Here is a 6,062-nt window from a genome sequence, read left to right as displayed (position 1 = left end):
TATCAAGTGGTCATAATTGAACTTTTGTTAGTGTATACAAATTGGCCAATTTTTATTTTTATTTTTTAGTATATTAATAATAATTTGAAACTTAATTATAATTTGTTATGATATATGAAAATAATTATATAATACAGGTGTTTTACATTCTGCATAATTTTGTGGTTGATAATATTGTCCACAATTTTAGTCATATGTTACTTTTTAGCATTAAACATATGTTATCAAAGGTATTTATTGATTATTTATTAGGGGCATGATGTGGTCTAGGTATAATTACAGTCTTTTGGCACTATGGTTAAGCTGCATTTAGTTTTACTAGTTCCTGGATGGGTCCTCACTTGAAAGTTTAAGACATGCTCCTACAATACATGCTTTAACCAGTTGATAAAATCCAACAGTTCTTTCCTTTTTATATTAGTGTATATAATACTATGAACATTTTTTTTTTTATTTGTTATACATTTTGTATTTAGTATTTTTTTATTTACTATGTAACAACATTTGAATCTTTGGACATAACTATTTATTACAACTTTTTTCTTAGGTTATTGCAGTATGATAATAAATAAATAATAGTAATTGTGTACTATTGAAAAACAAATTTTTGAAAATTTAAATTTCTGTATATTAATTATATGCAACTATATAATTACATTTAACATTTCAATATTTGTAAAAATGTTAAATAGACAAGAATATTCACAAAATTCGCCAAATGCTAATTTTTTGTAAGTGTTTTACTTTTCTTGGTGAACTAATATTAAAATTGAAATATCTTGAAAATTATATACATTGTGCTTGTTGCTATATTGCACATTGTAATTTACTTGTCATTGTGTTCGCCTCTCAAAGATTAAATTTAACTGATACAAGTGAATCATTTTTTTCTTATATTATTTTAATAATAACTATGGAGTCATCAATGTGCTTAAAAATAATTAATAACATGCTATAATTTAAATTTCAAATGTTAATGAAAACCTGCTTGGAATATTGTATCTCAAGGTTAGCTATTATTTTTAACTATAAAATTCTATATTTATTTCTTGTCTTAAGCAAGCCATACACGTTTTGGTTTGCAAAAAAAATTTGTGTAGTAAATAACTGGTAAAATTTAAGATTCATTTAATTACTTTAATTACTTATGATATCTCAATTTACTACCCGTAAATAAGTTATAATGAATCATATTAAATATTATTTAGACGTGTTGTAGTTTTATCCCGACCTTATTTCATTCAATGCACTCCAGATTTTCAAAAATCTCATCGCAGTATACCTGTATCTTTGAAAAATAAATAAAATTTTTAATTAAAAATGTAAATATCTACTTAGAATATAATTTTAAATTTTCTATTACAAAAAAATTTCTAAAAAAATACTTACCTATGTTATTTGTGAATATCTGAAGGTTAATGATTTTTTGTTAATAAAAATCTGGTCTATTGGTTGAGGGAAAACCCTTAATTACTAACACCACTTTTTTTTTCAAATTAGAGGGTATATAATAATTGGTTTTATCAAAAAACAATTTATCTAATGAGAATCTCTTAGCGCTTCCTTGAATAAAACGACTGTCTTAAATGTAAAAATACATCAAGTGGGTGGCCGTGCCCAAGTTGGATATTGCTGAAGTATAATTGTTAATAGTTTCTAAATTTATAAAAAATTATAATAGATAAATAATATTAGATAATAAACTCAACTAAATATGATAAACATTGGAAGTAGCTTTGGCAACGCAACAAGATTTGTCTGTCCGGCAACTTCTCACGGAGCAGAACGATTGTTTCTCTTGAAGTGTAACAAGTTTCGCCGTCTTGCTGTAACCATATAAGAATACCTACTGAACTCAATAATTTTCTTTGGTCTTGTTTGGACCAAATGAACATAAAAAATGTTGGGTTTCAATTTGTCACGCTTCAAGAGAAACAATCACTCTGGTGCGCAAGAAGTTCCTTTCATAGCGTGGAAATCAAAGCAACCCATTTCGATCTTGCGACTTGACGCCGTGTGATTGATGGGGATACACTAAGCCACGAGTTTATCAGAACAAAGTGTGAAATGTCTTAGAACTCAAGTATGAAATTCTTCGCGTCCTCAACGAACTTGATGGGGCAATGTGCGATCGAGTGACGGTAAATTGTATGGAAATAATAATCGCCTGTAGGGCTAGCAGGGAGTGTCATATGCCCAATATTGTTTTTCACTGTTAAACCTTAACTTCTAAAGAGAATGATATATTTTTATTATTTTTTTTAAAGAAATTAATTTTATTTATAGCTGTTTTAAATCCTGCATTCTTTTTGAGACACCCTATTATTTCAGTCAAATTAGACAAAAATCCTACAAAGATTGGAACTAATTCCTCGAAAGCTGAATTTTGGTGCACAATCAGTCCATAGCTTACTGATTGACATACTAAAAGTCTCCAGACATGCCTCTTGTACATAGCTCTCCATCCCTTAAAAAGAGGGTGCGTCCCTTTTTTCAATTTTACATTATAACTTTTTTAATTTTGGACTTGCAGCTAAAAAGTACAAAACAAAAATTAAAGGCCGTAAAATTGTTTATATAAATATGTCATATTTTGTGTACTTAAATGATCATGGAATAGCGGTAAGTAAAATTGTTTTGAAAAAAACATTGTTTTGAATTTTTTTTGTTTTTTTTAAGTTTGAGCCAAAACTACTATTCGTACGTCGAAATAATCTATTAAAAAAAAACGAAGACCTGATAGTTTTACATAAGATTCTGTTTTTTATTTTTTTTTATATATCTTACCGTAATCTCAAAAAAGTTTGATATTTGTAGCGATAAGCTACAATATAGTTATATACTATAGTTATTTGCCATACTAGAATATTTAACACTTGTAAAATAATATAGTCTAATAAATACTGCGATAGCTAAATTTTGGTACTCATTAATTTATACGTCACCAACCAGAGACTTATATTAGACAATAAATTAAGATTATACGTTAGCGTACTATACGATTAGTTTTTTTTAACGGTATAGTTTTAAATTTGGAATGTCTGGAAAGGAGCACATTGTATCTGATATTTATAGTCTTTTGAACGGTATAATTGATTTTATCTTATCGCAGTTTTTCGTTAATGTGAATTATTCAAGTCCAGTGTCCAGCGTTGAGCGACAATTCACGCATTAGTTTTATGCGAAATGTTCTAAACGGTCGTTTGTGATTAAATAATGTGCCTCTCCCGCGATTAGGACGTGCGGACCTGTAGCGTAGACAATAGGCGTGGTTTCGGCATGCCACGACAGCGGTATCTCTCGAACGTTGTATGTCAACACGTTTCTATGAGACGTCCTCTTAATATTCGTTCAATATTTATATATTACTTTGGTCCCGGTGTTGAAATTTTTAATTTCGATTTTAAATCGTCAATTTCAATATTGAGGCGCCTTAATTCTTCACCAAGTTTATTTATTACGTGTTCATTTTCCGTAGTATTTCTTAATTCTTTCTCTAATAGGATATTAGTTTGACGTTTTAGTTCTTCGTATATGAACAATAACGATTTTAAAATGTTGATTTAATTTTTTAATTTTTGTGGCTTTCACATACATTCTTTTTCATATATTTTTCCGCATTCTGGACCGCATGCTTAACTTCAGAACACTAATATACCAATGCCAGTAGCAAATAGATTGGCATTGGACCGCAACTTAGAGCCCACTTTGATGGCTTTTTTCTCGCTTAACGGCTTAACGTTTTTAGTAGTTCTTATTAAAAAATATTTTTTTTTTTATACGATTGAGCTAGTGGTAAAATTAAATTGGATTTGAATACCGATGTACGTTTTGAATAGTCTTCAATTGATTTTATCATTGGTTTCCTCAGATAAATCAGGACATTGATAATATTTTTGACCGAAAAACTACAAAATTATATACAATTCTGCATTGTTAAACGCTGCTGTTAATTGAATTCAAGTCATCCGAGTTGATCCAAGTCACCTATAAGCCGAACGAAATAATTGGACATTTTGAAATAATTTTGTAATTGTTTCGTTCAGTTTATAGATGACTTGGATCAATTTGGATGATTTGAATTCAATTAACAGCGTTTAATTTTATGGTAAATAAGCGAAATCATCATAGCAATGAAAAGTTATTTTTCCCAATATAATACTTTAAGTACTTTACTTTTAATATAGCCAGTTCTATGTAAGTAATTATATAAAAAAATAGTAATATTTTCCTGAACCTCGGATCTATTATAAAAATTATAATAGACAAACTAAAGAGTAAAGAATAATAACATAGAAATATCTGATTGTATATGTAAGAATTAGAATATTAAGGAAAATACAACTGGTCAATATCAAGAATTTCAATTGGTATCCTTTAACAAAATTTCAGAGCATTTTTTATTTTTATTAACTTATAGGTACCTCGTCAGTTTGTTATATTCTTAATAAAAGTTTACAGAAGTTGAAATTAATTTAGATAGTTAAGATGTCACAATATTATAAGTTACATTAATTACTATTGTTTTATTAATAACTATAAACGTATAGGATTTGAATTTGAAAAAAAAATAGCTACTGAAGATTTGATAGAAATCATAGGTTAGATTTCAAATTTTTTTAAAATATAAATGTGTGAACACTAAAAAAAGGATGTTCATTATAGAAACAGGACGACAAACGAGTTATCTAAAAATGGACAATTTATGTATTAGATATCAAGATGATTTTTTGATTATAATAATAAAGTAACTAAATCTTAAATCTAAATATTATTATTTTGACTATACCTACTTATCAGTTATTCAGGGACGTAGCTAGGATATTGTTTTTGGGTAGGACCACTACAAAACTTCTACTCACCGACGGAAATGGGAATTATTTCTATTTTTTTTTATTAGCCTACCATAATTTCAAAGTTGTCAATAATTTTTATTTATTTGTCAATTATTATCAATAATTGAATAATAAAGGACTTAAAACAAATTGAACGAAAAATTAAATAGATAGTTAGATAGATAGATAGTTTCAAAAGATGCAATTTTGATTTAAGTACCTAAATATGAGAGTTTTACTAAATATATCTGAAGAAGATTTAAATATAAAATTATTTAAATTAAATAAAATGTTAAAAATGAATAATAATAATGCTGAATATAATTCGAATAAAATAAGTAGAATAAATAAAATAAAAAATTGAATACGTACCGAACACATGAATAAAGAAGAAAAACAATCAATAATTGAAATTTATGAACAATATTCCGAAATATTTCACTTAGCTGGAGACCACATAACTTTTACAAATGTCCCGGAGTATGATATTAAATTAAAAGATAATCAAACACCAATTTATAACGACCATGAAGATTACCCTATTGGCAACAAGATAAAATAAATTCACAAATTCGGAAAATGGTAGATGATGATATTATAGAACAATATATGAGTCAGTGGAATGCAACCTTTATTATTAGTGAAGAAAAAATCAGACGCAAGTGGTAAACCAAAATTTAGAGTAGTTATAGATTTTAAAGCATTAAATGAAGTCACTTTAAATGAATTTCATCCATTACCTAACATAACAAAAATATTAGTTCAATTAAGACAATGTCAATTATTTAGTGTAATTGATTTTGTGTCAGGATTTTATCAAATTCCATTATCAGAATCATTTCGGTATCGTATTCATAGAAACTATAGAATAACTATAGTTCTAAATATTTATGTAAATTTAAAGAAAATTGTTTATTTTGTTATCATCCATGTTCAAAAGAATTAGAAATTAAATTAAATAAAGACCGTCGTGGTATTGTCGTTAATGTCTCTATACTCTATTTCAAACAATCAATTTAGGATGTAGTGAATAAAAGAGGTGACGATTGGGCTAAGTACTTCACTTAGGCGGATAAATAGTGTTATTTGTTTAGTTGCTAAAGAGGCAAAATACCATAAGGCATGTGAACGAAAATTTTACAATCAATTCCCATCTATCGAAAATAGAAAAAGGAGGCGACCGCATGACGAACGGTTGGAAAATGCTTTTTCCAATTTGTGCAATTT

Source organism: Sipha flava, unplaced genomic scaffold (assembly GCF_003268045.1).
Source record: "Sipha flava isolate LNK unplaced genomic scaffold, YSA_version1 249_pilon_pilon, whole genome shotgun sequence".
NCBI lineage: Eukaryota > Metazoa > Arthropoda > Insecta > Hemiptera > Aphididae > Sipha > Sipha flava.
This window is presented reverse-complemented; position numbering follows the sequence as displayed.